The sequence below is a fragment of the Anas platyrhynchos genome, chromosome 21 (assembly GCF_047663525.1).
Source record: "Anas platyrhynchos isolate ZD024472 breed Pekin duck chromosome 21, IASCAAS_PekinDuck_T2T, whole genome shotgun sequence".
NCBI lineage: Eukaryota > Metazoa > Chordata > Aves > Anseriformes > Anatidae > Anas > Anas platyrhynchos.
The window spans coordinates 8,012,680-8,031,988 of NC_092607.1; the positions used below are offsets into that span (position 1 = coordinate 8,012,680).

At 41.5% G+C, this 19,309-nt stretch overlaps 1 long non-coding RNA gene across 1 annotated transcript; it reads right to left on the minus strand.

Annotated features, from left to right (window-relative positions):
• Window positions 1–517: 517 nt before the first annotated feature.
• LOC139999225 (uncharacterized) lies at window positions 518–3,026 on the minus strand. Its single transcript, XR_011804502.1, has 3 exons — window positions 2,832–3,026; window positions 2,262–2,318; window positions 518–2,156 (listed from the first exon to the last, which is right to left on the minus strand). It is a non-coding gene; the product is annotated as an uncharacterized lncRNA (long non-coding RNA).
• Between the last annotated feature and the right edge of the window lie 16,283 nt (window positions 3,027–19,309).

Consider the following 19,309-nt stretch of genomic DNA (forward strand, 5'->3'; position numbering starts at 1 on the left):
TTTCTAAAAATCAGGCCAAGAGCTTTTCAAATTGAGAAAACACATTTGACAATTCATGACTGGAAAATGTGGTCAACATAAGGCTGTAGGTACTCACGTCTTCAGAAAATCAGTCCAAGGTTTCCTCATGTTAGAAACCTGAATTTTCCAGAATGAGAAGTCTCTCTGGAAAATGTTAGCCTCAAACTCCATTTTAGCTTTTCTTGCTATTAACATGGGAAGAAAAACATTGTATAATGACTAAATATGATTATTTTGTAGTGGCTCATTTAGCTGAGAAAGTAGAATGATGTGGGAAATAATAATTTTGCTCTATAGGTGAGGCATAGCTCATTTGTGAAAAGTCAGTGACAAAGCTGTCTAACATTGGATTTCTAATTTAAAGCAGCCTCTTGATACAAGAAATAGTAGTTTTTCCATGACACTATGACTTTGCATCTCATTATTGTAAAATTTGTGCATTTGTGTTACTCTTTTGTTATTTAAATACAAAGTTAACCTTTCTGCACTCACAAGATATATAAGAAATTAGAATGCAATGATTTCCAAACAGGTTTTTATCCACAAAATTATGTTCGAATGTTTGAACTTCATTTCTTCATGTCTTCTATTTTATTTTAAATGTATATACTGAAAAAAGGACCATTTCTTCCAAATTCTAAATTATAGGTATATTCAATACAGATTTCATATCTAAACAACAAAACTGAAACTTCCCTTGAAATTTCCCTTCACTTTGGTAAAGCAGATGAAAATTATGTCTGTTCTAATTGAGCAACTCCAGTATCACAAAACACCAATTCTTTCATAGTTTCCACTGTCTTGCTTTTAAGTATTGGTTCACATTTCCCTTTCCATCCAGCACTGCCCAGACTAGACGGTCTGCTCCATCACTACTTTCAAAGCAAGTAATGTATCTTGGATCTTTTGATTGACATTAATTTCCAAGAAAACATAGGAAGGACTAAGATCAGAAACCAGTCTGCTCTGGGGACAGTACCCCATGGTTTGTGGGCTTCTTAGAAAATTCCTGGCTCAGCATCTTCCTCCTGACCATGATCAGTGGGAGCTGTTTACAGGAGAAAATAAAATCAGAACACCTATATATGCAAAATTTGATGACAGGATAATTCATTATATCTCTGATTTCCTCCCTTCTGGTTTAAATTTAAAACCAAATAGAAAGTTGCTTCATCTCTGAGTTTTTCAGACATGAATTGGTGTTGTAATTAATTCCTTTACATTACACGGCTGCAGAGATATTTTTAAGCCACATTACAATTATTACGTAATGTTCTGACACGTAATGATTGAGACTTCACTGATGCTAAGTACATCACTGAACACTTGGGTGGCATCAGCTGATTGCTGATACACTCAAACTCTTAATTACATTTTTGTTTTATTTTAAGATGTATCCTTTTATTTTATGCCAGGGCTTTGGTTCTCCTCCCATCTTTAGAGGCAATACAAGTTTTTTATAGGTTGATTCTTCTTTGTTCTACCCTGTAAAAGAGAAATCTTCTAGCAAATCATTTTCTATTAAATTTTATAGCACAGAATCTTAGGAACTTCAAGGCCATATTACTCCAAAGAAATGAAGCAAAAGATGACTGAGAGATGTCCTGGAAAAACAGACTCCTGAAGGGTGGCTATCATGACAGAGAGTTCGTAAGACCTATTTTCCCAGGTCTGGTGTTAGGCTGTGCCTCTAGTCACAAGTTTGGTTGACTTTTATTATTGTTGGTCTCTGCAGATTTGAAAGGTCTGGATTTTAACAAGCCATGCAAGCCAGAGATGTCCTCAAACTCCAGAATATAAGGAATACACTGATACTGAACATCTGTCCTTTGTGTACTTTCCTGCCCTGGTTGAACACAGCAGTAGAACCCAAAGATTTTTGTCTATATCCCAGAGACCTATTTTATTTTTTTTAGAGAACCCTACCAGTATTTTTTATTTTTTTTTTGTAGAGTATCACATTTTGGTCAGCATATCTGAAGATACCTATATCGTATATCCAAATACACCATTTTTACATTACGAAGGTGTTGAAGAACCACTTATCTCCCTTCTCCTAATCGCATGCTCAGTCACAGCCCACACAGCAGCTGGATGGTAGATGAACTCCTGGGTAGCCAGAAGGAACTGCATTCCTGGAAAATGATGAAAATAAGGATTCATTTTTCATTCCCACCACTCTCATTAGCAGATAGTAGTCACTTTTATCACTCCAAATATATTAGTCAGGAGTCTCTCACCACATCAGGGCTTTGCTGCGCTGGATGCTGTACAAACGCTCAATGTGTGCATTCCTTCTGTGGAAAGGACAAGAAAATCATTACATCCTTGCCCCAGGCACCTCCCCTTTCCTAAGCCACCCTCTCCACTCCCTGTGTGCATCTCTTGTTAATCATGCCATAGATCTCAGCAACTGGTGGAGATTCAATAAGCACAGGTCTGATGCACAGTGATAAGAGAGACTCACAAACCCAAACATGCAGAGAGCAAAAATACCCTCTTCCTCTTCAAGGCCTCCCCCCAGCAATTCTCAAAGGAAGTCTCCTCTGCTTGATGGTGCAATTGCTCTTCAAACACCAACAAGTAATTTTTCAGTCCCACTGTGAAAGGAAAGGACCCCAACACTGTTAGCCCCATAAATTCAACCAGCATGAGTCACGTTTCAGAAAATCAGGAGATGTATTGCTACTAATAAAACCAATAAGAACTTGAGATATTTCATTCTTTTCTTTCAAAGTTTTGAGGCCTAAGTGACGTTAGGAACACCACAGCAGGTCTGGAAAGTTGAGGGGGGAGGATTGTCTTCTTACAGGAAAGCTGAAGATCCTTTGTAATTAATTAATTATGTCTCTGGGAGCCAGGGTTAAACCCAACATGCTGGTTAATGCACGGCATATCCTCAAGCTGAGAGGGCTGCATTAGGGAGCTTCTCAGGCAAGGGGGACCCATCTTCTGCTGGTAGCAACTTTGCCTTTTTTAACCCAAGGAGGTCTGATTTGCACAAGGTTGCCTGCTAAAAGTCAGCCGCCTACTGCAGCTGCCCTTTTATATCCCTTCTCTGGGAGGAGGCAGACTCAGACATGTTCTGGGAGGAGCAGGCTGTTAGTCTGGCTCTGACACCTCCCTGAGACACAGTGCTGCAAGAAACACCTCCGCCGGGGGGCACGGCTGCTTTTCCCAATTGAACCAGCACGTTCTAGGAACACCACACCCCACCCACGGGCTCAGCCTCTTCCAGCACCCATTGGTGCCACCCAGGTAACTGCCAACCCAGAGATAAGCTGGACCATATCTGCCACAGATCCAGGCCTCTCATGCAGTCACAGGTTTATGGGGCAGGGTGATGTCTATTTAATGGCTTGTCCATACTGAAAAGGAGCTTCGTGGGTGTTTGGTCAGTGCTTCATTTTTCAAAGTGGATGTTTACACCTATTTCCAGAGGGGAAGCACAATGGAGTGGGTGCTGAGAAAGCCAGGGTTCGTCACTCCAAGAGAAACCTCCTAGGTGACTGTGAGGTGACATGGTTCCTCTGTACCCTGAATTCCTACCTCTGAAATGAGACTAGTAGCTTCCTTGGCTGAGAGGTGTGCTGGAAGGACACACACAGTAGCATTTATGAAGTGTTTGAATACCACTGTTGGGAAGGAAGGGGAGCACCGAAGCACATCTGATGACAGATTTACGTTTCCTTTACAGTTATACGTAAGATATGTGCATAGTGCCATGTTTCATCTATTGACCCTGAGATTAAAAATTCAATGGATGCATCAAAGGAATCAGAGTCTTTCTTAAAATGAATGAGATGGCATGCAAATCTCTTAATAGCCTGGCTCAGGATGATATTGTGCTTCCTGATGGACAGGGCAAAAAAGCAAGTGGAACAAGTTTGGATGACACCAAGCTATGATATGAGTGATACTGGCATGCATGGCGGTGTCATTAAACAAAATTGCACCCTCAGAAGCTCCACCTGGGGTAGTTACAGTATGGGAAGAAAAAAGAAGGAATGAATAAAAGGTGCCTAAACCCACAACTTCATCCCTTGAGAACATTCAAGGTGCTGGGTTATAGCTTGGTCAGAGTATGTGACTTTTTTTCAGGAAAATGTTGAAAAGGTCTCAATATCATGCCAGCAAGAAATAAAAGCAAAAATGTTAATGAAAAGAAAATCCTGGAGCTTTGCCAACCCAGATTTTAGGGGGGTTAGGAAGAATTTAAATTCTCATAGGGAGGCCAGCAGGCAAAGATCAGTGGTAAGCAATAGAATCAGATGTTGCAGATATAAAATAACTCCTTTGAAAAACAGAAACGTCCCATTCCTCATATCAGCTTTGCTGTGATGCATCCTGACAGAGGCCCAGAAGCATCCTCAGCACAAGGCAAGGCAGTGCTCAACAAAAGTGCATTTGGCCAGGAGGACAGAATAATTTTTCCTTGATTTCAGTGGGAGCTGCATCCACTTGAAGCCAAAGAACTCTGGTCCTGAGTAATTTGGCGTGTATGCCTGGGTATGCCTCTTGTTCTCTTGCACACACCTACATACACAAACACAGACATTCGCTGCTGACTCACCAGCTTCCCAGCAATCGGTGCTCCCCTTTGCTAGTTAAAACATGCGGTTGATACTCTCTCAACCCTGTGGATTAACCCCTGTCTCCTCTATACACCATCACCTATCGCTTGGCAACAGAAAATAGACTCTGATTTGGGCCTGATGGGCATGCTTAGTGGTGATGCATGGAGACAGACGGATTTTTTTTTTATGAGCTCACTTGACCCTGCTGGAAGTGGAAATACTTGTTGTGTAGCAAATTGAGCAAACATGACACAGACAGTAAGGGAGAGAGACAAGGAGAGAAGGCACAGATAACTGTGAGGGCTTTGTTGATTCCCATGTATCATGAAGCTGGGGTGGCACCACAAAGGAATAGTCTCCCAGAGCTGAGTTTATACCTGCAAAGCTGACCCAGAGATCTGCACAAAGACAGATGGTAATCTAAAATAAGACAACCTCCAATCCAACTGGTTTCTGAAAACTCAGGTGTTCAAAAGAGCAGGCTGTTACCTCTCTGAAAGGTACTTGGGAATATTTTCATGATGATGATTATTATTATTATTATTTTGTTGTTGTTGTTGTTCTATTTGAGGTAGAGAGGAGAGGAAACATATTTTTACTGTTGTTTTCCAAGTGCATTCCAATATCCCCCCAAACTCATTTTCCTAGAGCAAGGAAACTTGCAAAGTTCGTTGCAGCACTTGCTGGTACATACAAACGACACCTAAGTCTCCTATTATTGAGCCAAATCAAAAGTATATCACTGCAATAAATGACAGATATAGGAATGGAACTTTTAAAATCCTTTGAGTTGCAACTAAATGACACTCAATATCCTATTCTACAGATATGATATATTATGCTACCTTATTCTACACTGAACCCTGCTTCTACATGTAAGACACAGGTCTCAGCTCATGAATTCAGGTTGTAAAGAAGTGTGCAGAGCCCTTTGGTCTGCAGAAATGGGGTCTTGACGTGTTCTGTGTATGAACTCCTCTGCTCTTTCTTCCCTTGGGGCTACAGAGCATGGAGAACTTTGTCCCAGCGAATGAATTTTACAAAAATAGGTGTTATTTCTTCCTGATGCCTCTCCAAGTAGGTGGGACTGGTTTGAAGCTAGTATATTCAAATCTCCCATTACCACACAGTTGCTCCATCTTGAACTTCTCCTGTTTAATAACTGGTTTAACACATAGGGAAGCTGGTGCCATCTAGATCTATCAGCCTGTCGCAAGTCTTTGGGACTTCAGCCATCAGGATGCAAACAGCACAAAGTTTTATTGGCAACCTTGGTGGTTTGACAGGGGAGAAAAGCTGCTGCCTTGGAAATGTCTCAGTGAAAAGTTGGTTGCAGAGTTTAATGTTTCTGTGACTGTCTTGCTTTAACACAGAGGGGAGACTGCAATTTCCCTGGACATTAAGAGTGAGGATGGGTGAGGCTCCATTTCGGCGATTGACAGAGCCGAGTCCTCTCTCCCCATCTTTCATTTGTGCTGACATTCTTCACTTAGAAGCAGAGTTTCTTGCTCTTTCTTAGCAGTGGGTGTTTACACCTCTGGGAGATGCATTCAGCAGATAGAAGTTGCAATCCCACATTGTGCAAGGAGGAACAGCTTGGCCCCAGAAATGAGGGGCAGGTTTGCTGCTGCTGACGGCTTGATCAAAGCACTTCTGTCCTCACCTGAAACCTCTCTCCGTCACTGTCACTACAACCACAAATGCATCCTTGCCCTATTGCTCTAACAACGTATGTGGAGACTGCCAGTTAATCTAAACTGGTGGCTATTATAAAATAATCTAATCGTCCTGGAAGATTAAGCATGCATTAAAGGGAATTGTTTGTCCAAGCATGTAGGTGTAGCTTCTACTACGATTTTTGCTATTCTAGTTTATGGCAGTTTCATGGAAGAAATAGATATTATTTGGAAAGGCAATTTTTGAGAGGTTTCTGCTGCTATGCTTCCATTTATCTGGGACTGTTGTAGTATGGAAAAAATAAAAACACAAAACACTGAAGAATCACAACCCTAACCACCCTGACTGTATTATCAATAGATTGTAGACAAGACCTGGCCCAAAGGGAAATTACCAAACTTGTCAAGGCTTGGCACTTAAACACGTTTTTGAACCCAAGTCTGCAAAAGGTGAGAGGTTAGTGATTTAATCCACCAGCATCACTTCAGTCAGGAAGATGAAAGGCCTGGAAAGAACAGCACAAAGTAATCTGGCTATTTCGTTCCCATTGAATACTGACTTCCAACATCCAGAAACAAAAGACATCGAAAAATAACCTAATGTAAACTGGCACAGGGGCCAGAGCACAAGCAGTTAACATTAATTATGTATTACCCAAGCACTGCAGATAGCACCAAACAGGAAGGGGAAAAACTCATAGCACTATTAATAATGAACATGAAATTTGTAAACTCTCTATGAGGAATAATTTGCATAGCAATATAAACCTAGTGTCTAATGCTGAAAAGCTGGAAACAATATTCAGGTTTAAAAAATAATCATTATTTTTATATGTTTTAAACTGTAGTTCTATTTATTTATTTATAAGCACGTACTATGGTCTCTAATTCACAGGTTCCTGACTGTGGAACATAAGCACTTTGCTGCTGCAGATAAGCACATTTTCTGGGCACACGCAATAACAAATCTGGAGCATTTGCTTTGCAACAGTCTTGGATGAACAGTGATTACTAGTGATAGCTGCACTTGTTTGAAGACATCTAAAAAAAAAAAAAAAAAAGAGCTTTGTTTAGTTTTGTCCTTGTGTTTCAGTTCGTCTTGTGAGAAGGCATTGCATTGTGTTGTAGGAAGTCTGGGTTCATTTTTTATCGTAGCAAAGGAACCAGATTTCTGTTAGAGCCAACTCTTGGTCTCAGTGAACAGGAGAAATGCTAACAGTGATTGTCATCCTTGGAGAGCTCACGTGGCATGGTATCACGTGGCATGGAATTAAAAACATATTACCAATTACCAGGCAGGCACTGTCCTGACCTAGGTGTGCAGAACACCCTTACCGTGGGTAAGACACTGGTTTTCTCATCACCCTTATGCCCAACCTCAGGCTGTTTAGTTTTAGCATGGAAAAAAGCAGCCAAGTTACATTTCTTCTAACTAGAACAGTACCAAAATATTCAGAATTGCTTAAAACATATAGAAGTAAAAGCAATTTATTATGCAGTCTTAAAGGGTTCATCAAGCTTCTCTGGAGCTGCTGAGGCTCATTCAGGAGATTGCAGGAGCTGCACAAAGCATGGCAACATTTGTCAGACCCAGAAAACCACAAGGCCAGTTTATGTCCAGTGACTTCAGTAGAAAAACCTCTTCCCTGCTTTTCCCTGAGCCCGAGAAGCTGAGCACTGCTAACCCTCACCTCCAGCAAGCCCCCAGCAAGGCTGTTTTGGCAGGGCTGGAGGAAGGGCACGAGCCCATGCTGCTCGTCTGGCTTTGTGCTCGCAGCCGAGGAAGGCTCTGCAGGAGCAACAGCAATTTCCCTGTAGCACAGCAGCCTGAAAGAGCGAGCGGGTGAGCCCCAGGCACACAGCAGCCTGGCTCTGCTTCCCCAGCTCACGGTGGAGCACATCGCCGTGCCTCGCTTCTGCCCCTCGCCTTCGCCAGGGAAACTTCCCGCTGGCAGGGCTGAGTTCCCCCCAGCTGGAGGTTGCATCTATCACAGACACCTCTCAGTGGGTTGTGATTTGATTTGCCAGAGAGGCCTCCCGGGAGTGTATCTCGGGAGTGAGGTCCGGGGGAGGATGGGGAAGGATGTGGTCGTACGCTTGATCAGAAAAGCAATAATGAAAAGTGGATGGAGAAGGGGAGAGAGCAGTGGGAGTTTTCTCATCAATCCTGGGTCCTGTTGGGCCAGCAGCCCCTCTGGTATGTTTAGGGATGCTGGGTGCCTTAACAGCCTCCATTTACTAATGCAGTAATGACCTGCTGGAGGAGGTTTTGGCCGCTGCACTAATTGCATTCCTCCGCTGCACAATAACTTAACACGTTATTAAGATTCCAGAGAAGAGGGTCAGGGAATTCATCTCTCTCCAGTGCTCTCCTGACCCCAGCACCATCTCACAGACACAGGCACACACACACACAAACCTTTCCTGCTTTCCCCAAATCCAATGGAATGCTTTCAAAGGCTGGAAAGCAAATAATCCATCAGTTGCAACACTGGTACAGTCACTTATTTTTCTTCCTATTTTGTGTTTTACACCTAATTTTGAATAAGTGCAAGCTCCAGCTCTCCTGCTTTACAGTGCTCTGGCAAAGCAGAAAGGCTCAGATATGGACATGAAATACATTACATTGTATAGAAACAACTTGTGATGCTGCTCCCAGGGTGTAAAGTATCTTACTGGAGAGGAGAGTCAGTCCCTCCCCTCCCTTTCAGTTCACACAATAATATTAGGGTGAGCAGGAACTGATATGAAGAACCAGATCCTCTTCATATAGCGAAGAGCAAGTCAGCCCCAAGGAACAGACTTTGGGGATGGGAAACTCCATCTATCTGTAATTTGGAGGTCTGCTTCAGAAGAGATCTGAGATCTGGCTGAAAGGGAATGAGGAATGTGATTTGTCAAGAGAGAGGAGCAAGAGGTTTAGCCAAGGCCATTCTTCTTCCACTGCAGAACCAGTAAAGAAATGGCACTGCTCTTAAAACTCCATTACCTTCCCCAGTCCATTTCTACCTCTGGAAAGTAGGATTTAGGCCCTTCTGTTTGCTGCTGCTCTTCCAGACAAAGTAATGTCTTTCTTTTTCCAGTTTGGGTGGTGGCTTCCTTGGGCTCTCAGACATGACCAGCTTGGTTTGGTGCCTGACATGGAGCAAGCTGCCCACAGATTCATTTGTGCAAATCATATGTCTCAAAGGTAACACCTCCTTTACCACTACTCAGGTTTTAACAAGCTCTTCCAGCTGGGATGGATGTACCAAAACACAATAGAGGGATGTTTTTTTTTCTTGAGATTTTTGTTTTGGTTTGTTTCCCAGTTGGATATTGCACAATCTGACCCAATATTGTTTACCCCTTGGATAAATAACTGTTAGAAAGGTATACAAGGAGGCAATAATCATCCCCGTGTGTACATTCATAACTGCTACTTGGCCAAGACAACACAGGCCTTGACTAAAAGCAAAGTGGAGGGTTAAAAGGCCTTGAGAAGTGCCAAAAACAACAAGCAGGGGGAGAAAAAATAAACAGCAGGGTGGCTGAATCATCTTGGATTGTATGGCAAATAAGAGAGCACGGTGAAGGTGAGTGCTGTCCGCAGAGCCTCAAGGACGTGGGATACAAGGGGGGACCTGAGCGACCTCACTGCAATCCTCAGATGCCACCACGCTGATGGCAAGCAAGTGGCTCACCTTGCAAGCCTGCAATAGGGATGCTGTGGATTTCCCATCACTGATTTTCTCCTCTTCGTCCTCATTTTTTAGTCCTCTCTCCTTTGCTCCCTGCCAGAAGATGAGAGATCCGATTGAACCTTCTTCAGAGGTGTAGTTTCCCCTGCACGGCAGTTGTAGTGGGTGGGCTGGATCCACCAGGCTGCATTGCCAGCCCTGCCCACCCCAGCTTTCCTACCAATGTATGTCAGCACCCCTCAAGTTCTCCCACCAGAAACCTTCTTTAAAGTCTCCCCTGTACTATACAGTGCTCAGGCTGTAATGGCTGTAACAGTCTGTGCTAGATCTGGTTAGTATCCTGCCACTTTTAGGCTATTGGATTTGGAGGGTTAAGAGATTGTTTATTTGGCTCTTGTCATCATAACCTATTATCTCAGATTATTAAATGAATTAATAGTAATAATAGTCATAAATAATTATTATGAATGAAATCATGTGTGAGGTTAAAACTCAGCTGATAGAAACTTTCCTCTGGATGGTCTGAACCCCAGTTTGTTTTATAACTAGCCTTGTTTGCTTTGTCTTTGTTTGTATCCTCACATATCCATGTAGGAGAGCAAAGAGAATGGAACTGTACAGAACAGTTCACTTGGAAGGGACCTGCAAAGATCAAGTCCAGCTGCCTGCCCACTTCAGGGCTGACCAAAAGGTAGGGCATATTATTAAGGGCATTATCCACATGCTTCTTGTACACTGGTGGACATGGAGCATCAACCACTGGTGGAGATGGCAGGTTAGGGTTATTTCTACTGCAGAAATACCACGAAGCTTCACAGGACACAGCAAGCACGCTGAGCTGACCTGAACACCACAGACCCCTCCATGACTATCCTCTTGGGGCACTGCAAGGAGGCTCAGCCTGAGCCCCTGCAGGTACACAAGGCATCATGTCCTGCTGCCAGCCACCAGTCCCAGCTCATTGCCACCCTCTTGTCCCCTCCCAGCAAGGTCACAGCAGAAATGGCACTCCAGTCATCCTGGGATCTGGAGCCAGCCCGAAGCTGGGCAGCTTTTGGAAAGGGTTACTGCTGTTGTAAAAGAGGTTGTTGGGTCATCAAAAGGATGTAAAACTTCTTTTTTATTATTATTATTTATTTATCATAAAAGAACCTACAAGTGATTTTTTTTCTCTGTTGCTAGGATCAGGCTGGTTTGAATGCTGTGATTCTCCACTCCAGTATGATCATGCTCAGGTGCAGAACAAGTTGGGTTTGGATTTTCCCCAGCTAAGCTCATTAATGTATTAGTCACAAACAGACTTCAAGGACACTTGACCTCAGTGTCTCTGTTTTCCTCTCTGATCATCTTCCAGCTTCTGCTTCAGCAACAGAAAACTACAAAGAAAAGAAATGGCAGCGTCAACGAAACGAAGGAAAGCCAAAGATTGGAGCTGTGGTTGGCTGTCAGCTCAGCTAAGCACTGCCTGTGTGCCATGCTCCTTGTAACTATTTCCAGGTTACTCCCAGGTTGTAAAGCCAGGTTAAGAAGGATTTTGACCTTTCTGCTGGATCATTTTTTACATCATCTCTCTTCTTGCAGGGCTGTAAAAAGTTTTGTTTAAAAGTAAAATACAGACATTTTAAATGATTAGTATTCTAGTGACTGATAATTAACACAACTGGGAAAAGTCTGAGAAACAGATATGGTAAACAGCAAAGAAGGACATGAAAAAAAAAAAAAAAAAGAGAGAGAGAACAGACAATATGGGAGAAAATAGAGTGACTTCTGAGCTGTATTTTTTTTAACAAAGAGCTTTTCTTCTGACTTCCCAGCTCTGCCATTCCCCAATTGCATTAAAGTGGTTGGCAAGATGAATAATATTTTTAGATGAAATATACTGGCAGAACAACAGGAACTGCAGCCCCTTTACTGTTCTGCTGGAAATTTCTGCTGCTGTTTCTGGTAAATATGGCTGGTGGCAGGACCTGGCTTGTAGCTTTAACCACATGTGGGAAGTTCATGGGGCAAAGATGCCAAGTCTAAAATTAACCCCCTTGAAAAAAAAGAAAAAAAAAAGAAAAAAAAAAAAAAGATTGAAAAAAAAAAAGTGCCTGGGGCAGGGTGAGAGTGTTTAGGTCGTTATTTTTAGTCTTTCATTCTACTAAGACACGTAGAGATTTGGATTAATTAAGGATAAATACATATATATAAATCTTAACATTTTCTGGACTGAAATGAATAAAGCATTTGCATTAAATACTGTAGCTTTACATTTTTAGGCAATACCAAGTAAGAGACAAAGCACCTAGGGCAGAGACTTTCCACAGCTCCCAATACTGGTGAGAAGCATGGATCTAAGGTGTCCTACGAGTAGTGCATTTCTCTCATATCCATTACTGGGACCCTACCAATTTTTGCAAATACCCCAAATCCATTCACGAATAGAGGGTGTGCCATTCATGGGCTTGTGGAAAAGAATTCAAGGATGTAACACAGAAAGGATCAAACTCTGTAAGGCACATAAAAGGTGGAGCACAAAAACAGTGCTTCTTCAGCTTATACACAAAAACAGTACTTAGGTGTTTATTTTTGTTTATTTCTGATATTTTATTTTATTTTTTTTTGAACAGGTGTCCTGATTTCAGGGGGAATTTAACCCCTGAAGTTTGAAACTATTGGCAAGTTGTCACAGCTGATCCTGGGCATGCTGCTAAATATTTTAAAATACCTTTATTTTAAAATACCAATAAGCCCCCACTAATTCTTTTCTCTGTTAGCAGATACAAACAGTACTGTACAAAGTAGTATATATAAATCTTACTAGAAACAGTCCCTGCTTGAAGAAATTTATGGCCTATATTAATAACACAAAAGAATGTCATATTTTTTGCCAATTTACAAAGATGTCAGTTCAGGCACAAATATTTCCCAAAAGCTCCATAAAAAGCCCTTAGAGCTCAGGGATTGAATACAGGTCTCTAAAATCCTTGCTCAGCCCTTGGACTCCATTGCCAAGTAATGGACACAGGTGAGGAAGTTGGAATTAAAAAAAAAAAAAAAAAGTCTTCTAGGACAGGCAATATGGGAATCCTTTGTATAGCATGTTTTGATTGAAAGATCCTTCTGGCAATGGAAATATTAGAGAAATAATCCCCTTCCTGGGCTGGGGGTTCCTGCTGCCATTCAATAAGTAAAATCATCTCAGTGGAGAATTCCTGGAGTAAGACAACAGTGATCAATAATGAATTCCCAGCTGTTACTGGAGCAGGTTTCAGAGCTGTTGCAGATAGGACAAAAGTGTTCTCAGGACCATTACCTGAAGTGAAGTTTTAGATATGAAAGCTAAAATTAAATGAAGTGAGCTTTCGATTAACTTCTCCAAGTGCTTGCAGTTGCCAGGTCAGGGCAGATGAAAAGATAAATATTGAACAAAGAGCGTTGTTCTGTATCTGAAGCATCTTAATGAACATAAAAAGTTATACAACATACTCAAGGAGTGCTTTGCCTTGTATCAACTGTTCCTTTCTCCAAGCCAATGATGAGATCATGGCCCCTTACGGGTGATCAATTCTTAAGAGTGATATTGGATGATTTATTGCATGGCCAGAGGCAAGTTGGAGTTTCCCCCTGAACTCTGGAAAATCAACATTGTCACTGATATGAGAGGTAAAAATTCTCATTAGAAAAGCTGTAGTTGTCTGAGAAAAGAGAAAGAAAATTCCATTACTAGAGGTTTTTATGACTTTTGCTACTGACTTTTGTAACATGGGCAAATCATGCGAATCCTTCCTGATTCTTTCTTCGTGCTGTATGTCAAAGGGTGGCAAACCTCTTCTTAGCAAGGGTGAGGAATGTGGAGTTACTGCAAGTGGTAACTCGGGCATTGCACAGGTCACAATAATATTTAGCAATGTTGCTGCTCATTAATTGGATTCATTTTTCTTACCTATGGTCCCATCTCAACTACTCGGAAAAAAAAAAAAAAAAAAAAGAAAAAAAAGAAATGATTTCTGAGAAAGTTGCTGTTGCTAAACAGAATGACCAAATATTTCAGAGTCCAAATGGGAAATCTGCAACTTACCCGAAGGGTATTTGCTTTCTGTCTGTATCTGGAGGTGTAACAACCTCAGGAAGAATGTATGGGGGTTGGGGAAAAGTGTGGAATTAGATGTTCATAAGTAATATTTGAGACTTTCAGTCTTTCTGGAGTCCAACGAGGATTACTGAAAGCAGACCCATTTTTTTGCAGGTCCCAAGAGTTTGAGGAATCCCTTAGCTTTAGTAAATTATTTGGGGAAAAATAGATTAATCCTCTTCTATTACATGGATTAAATAAGCATGTTTGCAATGTATCTATGATGTATTCTGATCTAGTGTTACAAGCACTTAAATATTGCATAATGGAGTCATACCAGTTCAAATGGGAGAATCAGTTTTTGTGGATCTGAGCCAAAAGCTCATAGACATAAACAGGGAAGCTCTTTACTAATTTCTGTGAACTGCAGCTAAAATACCATAAATATAAGAATGCTTTTTATGGCTAGTCCTGCAAACCAGAGAAACTTAGGAGAACTCTAGGTTGTGTCTCATTTATCATTAGCACACTCATGAGCTAAATTATGACTACAGCTAGTCAGAAAGAACACAGCTCAGTTCCTAAAACCCTGACTGCAGAACAGTCACAAAAACTTAGAAAAACTGTATTGGGCTAGAGATCTGCAGGGATTAAACAAATGCAAAACCCTGTGAGTACCCATATAACTTTTTAAACTTGCAGTCATTGTTTATTCCCTCCTAATGTCCAAACACACTAGCCCAATATTTTCCCTTAATGTATTCAAAGCTTCAGAAGACAGCCAGATTACAAATAAATCATGGCACAAAGATGCCGCAGTCTAAAATGTTGAGTTTTTCTACTGATTTAATTGGGATAGAATTTCACCCTATTAATTACCACAACTTTCAATCTCCATAAATGCTATTCTGTAATGTTGAATTGTCCAAGCCAGCTCCTACAAATAAATAAAAATGGAATAAAAATTAGAGGAACTGGAAACAGAAGTAGTTGGAGAAGAGAAGACAACAGTAGCACTTTCACAGCTATGTTTTTAGAGGCAGCCTTCTAAGACCTGATATCTGTGTGAGTCTTGCATGCAGTGACAGTACAGTTTTACCAATAGTGCTCAAACCAATCAGATTTTCTTTATCTTCCTTCTGCAGCAGTGTCCCAAGCACAGCCATAACCAAGGTATGACACATTGACCACAAAAAGAGAAAGAATGACTCTGCACTTTCCTCTCATGTCCAACCCATTTCTTTTCTCTCTTATTGCACCCAGTACATTTTTAAGAATTGAAAATGAAATCTCACATTGCGGTCATAGATAGGTCCCCTCAAGATGTGTGTGGGACTGCATAGAGAAGTAAATCAGGAAATATGCACTGCTCTTCCTTTTACTTGTTTTCTTTTACTCAAAATACCAAAAGAAAAAGAAAAGAAAAGAAAAGAAAAGAAAAGAAAAGAAAGAAAGAAAGAAAGAAAGAAAGAAAGAAAGAAAGAAAGAAAGAAAGAAAGAAAGAAAGAAAGAAAGAAAGAAAGAAAGAAAGAAAGAAAGAAAGAAAGAAAGAAAGAAAGACACAAACCAAATCACAGATTCATGCACTGCACAGATTGCAAACCGGACCTTCAATGTGTACTGCTGTCTACTCTCTTTACTCCTGGGAAGTGAGGCTCTACTGCAGCAGAGAAAGAATCTTATTTACAACTACCAAACCCAATGTCTGGACTCCTAAACCTAACCTGGTAATGTTAGACTTTCCAAACAACAGAAACCCTTTGTCTTAAGTAACTTTGTCTTAAGTAACTATCTTTCTAACCAGCCTTTGCTGCACTAAGCTCATTTTACTTGCCTCCAAGGAGTTGCCTGAATGGAGATCCCAGGTTTTCCTCTTTTCTCTGCAGCAGCAGCCTGTCAGTGCAGATCCCCTGCTCTTGAATCTTTCTATTTCATATAAAAGAATTGACTCCTATTTCTACAAATTGCTTTGCCCATATAGTCCCTTTCCATGTGTTCCAGATACCTTTCCTGCTGCCATTGGAGTAGCAAGGATTACAGATGTAAAATTCCTAATCATATCAGTTACTAAAAGTTCATGGACTGTGTAAGCACAGAAGAAAAGACAATCTCTGCCTTGAAGGGCAAATACAAAGCATCAATATCTGCATACATTTTAAAACAGCAATGTCCCCCCAACGGGCCACTCCAATCAGTATCTTATGAAATGAACAGTGAGGAACATGGTAAAAAAATGAGGACCATGGTTCTGTTTCAGAGACCACCCTTCACGAGAGCACCCTGAAGCCTATCCCAGGGCCTCCTGGCAATTACTCTCTTTCAGACCTTGATACCAGTCAGTATGCAGAATATGGGGGAGGGGGATTGACAGCAGTAATTGATCAGAAATGAGACTATCAGTTGACTCCAGTGGCTACGTGATTAATTGTCAGGGTCCAAAAATGCCATTAAAAGCTGCAAATGATGTGAAAATTTGAAGTGAATTTTAAACAAGTATACATTTCCTGACTCGAAGGCACTTTAGCCCTACAGCACTGCAGCTTAGAGACATCTATCTGGCTTTCTTCCGTCAATCGATACCATTAAAGGCCTAAAAAAAGTCTTTTCTCCATATAGTTATAAAATATCAATTACATACATTTTCATTAGCTGAATGCAGTGATCAGGGCTGATTCATTGGTTGTTTGTTTCTCAGTCAGACATTGCTGGCATCCTCCCAGCCATACAACCTTACCCAGTGGGAGCATCCTCTAATCACACTGATGGGGACCTGGGCTTGGCACCATGCTTACACACCAACCATCTGCCTATGACCATATTAAAAGACATCACTGAGCACAAAATTGGGGTGCTGGGCTTCAGTTTCTCCTGCCTGTCACCCCTGCAGTGTGTTACCCACCAGTTCTTACAGAGCATATTCTGCTGCAGGATTTAAAGCCCCAAGCAGACATTAATGAGTTATGCTAAACTCACTGACACTTCTGTGGAAAGCACTTTTAACTCTGTTTCACTGATGTAGACGTTTAGATAGAGAAAAGATAAGTCACTTGCCTGAGGGCATGCACTGATTGAGTATCAGAGACCAAATTAAACCCTGACATTACTTGGCCCTTAGCTCCATGTTGCAGAGGTTCTGTCTCCTGAAGAAACTGTTGAAAGAGGAGTTTAAGCACATTGTCCCTACATTAAATATGCCACCTACCCATCCCTGTGCGTTTAAATACAGCCATGTCAGCACCATAATTCAGATCTCTCTGTCCATGAAAACACACCTTCCTTCTCTTCCTTCTTTTCACCTTATCTCTCTCACATACCCACTAGCATGCATTGCCATCCATCTCGTGATCCATCTCACATTTATGTGGGCCAAAACTCAACCCGAGGTCTTCTCTCAGGAAGGCAATAGCTGAACATGTCGCATGGGAATATTTTTAAACCAAGCAAAAACGTGCATGTCCATATTGAATATGGTTTCAGAAAATGTAACTTTCAGTTTTCATTCAGCACTTCTCAGAAATAACACAACAAAGGGAAGGCAGAGGAAGAAGAAGATTAGGTTTGTTCTTCAGAAGGAACATGTAAAATGACAGTATTAACTATTACTGGTTTTTAACCTCAGGAAAAAAGAAAAATGAAAAAACAAACAATACACAAGCAAAAAGATAGAACACCTCTCACACAACCTGCTGGAATTTATGGCTCTGCTTCTGAGATGTCCTCTTCAACAGAAATTATCAGAGATGTCATAGTATTTTCTAACAAAAGAAAAGGAGAATATGTCCCTAAAGGACTAGAAAACAAGAGTGTCTATATAAATTCAATAAACTCCAAGCCTTCAAGTCTCATTTAATTTCCCCTTTCCTATTGTTTCAGATAGGTAGGTTCATGACTTCAGTCTCTCCATTTGATAATTTTTGCTTTGGAGAACTACCAGGCTGCCTCAGGTTATCAGAACAAGCAGATGAAGCACTTCTTGCCTTGAGTTTCTTTCCCTCAGCTGCCACCTCCATTCTGTGGCAGAGGGCAGTGGATACTGATGCCAGTGTCTCAAGGTTGGGGTTACCAAACAGCCTAACCTAGCAAACCGGCTGCTGGAGAGCTACATCTTTTCCTGCTGGTAAAGGTGGATTATGCATACTTCTCATGCTTAAACACATGGTAGTACATGTAAGAGCATATTGAGACCTCATTTCCAATGACAACATCTCACTGGCATTCTTGCTGGTAACCTACTGTGGAATAAGATGGTCCCTCTACTGCACAGGGCCATCTAGCTGGGTTTGGAATTGGGAGCTGCAGCTGAAATTGTAATGGGCAGGGTGAGGAGCATCAGCAAAACACCTCAGAGGGAAGTAGAAAGTGTGTGTTTTACACACTTTCGTGCAGGACACAGGATGAGTCAAGAAAATATTCCCCCACTGCAAAACTTTTTGAGTGTGCTCAAATTAAAAAAATTCTTTGTTGCAGGAAGAAAAAAATCCATTGATTTTTTTTTTCCAGTTTTCAGCAAGTGAAGAAGCTGTCCAGCTGGACATTACTGAAAATATCTGTCTGTCAGGCTGCAAACTTTCACTTTTCGATTGTTAAAAAATAGAAAAATGTTTCCCTTGTCGGCTACTGCAAATTGAACACTTTCAATTACCAGGGTTTTATTTCTTTGGAAGTAATTAAAAACCTGACATTTTTTTCCTTGAGGTTTCCATCTACTTTAATGATGGAAAAATATTTCTAATGGTAAATTTCAACTAGCTCTTCTTTAGAGCTCCCTGTAGCTTCCTCTGATCACCTGACCTACAGGCAAAATACATCTCAAATAGACCCAAGAATTGTTTCTCTGTGCAGGGGTCATACGAGGTTGCATAGCCTGCATCATTCTGTGTGTGCTTGAGATCTAGAGATTCAACTATGGGAGAACCAAAGTCCCCAATAAGACGGATGGTCCCACCCCAGTTCCAGTGCTCTCCCAGTACGCTGCCACCCAGCACTGCTGGGAAGTGCTGCATGGACAGCGTGCGTGGCTCTTCCACACTGCACCCATGGTCAGCTGTGGTCTTTCCCCAGTAAATCCATCACTTCCAGTACCTAGGTCACAGGACAGCATATGGCTCTGTGCTTGCCACAGCCAGACCTGTCTTCACCACAGCTCAAACACCATCAAAATCTTCACTTCAATCCTGCTTAGCTATTCTAGAAGAAGAGAGTGTGGTTTAAGGTTGCTCTGTCTCTTGGCTTCTGCTCTGCATCTGCCAGGAACTGCACATGCTGGGGTTACATCCACACAGGGATCTGCGTTTATAG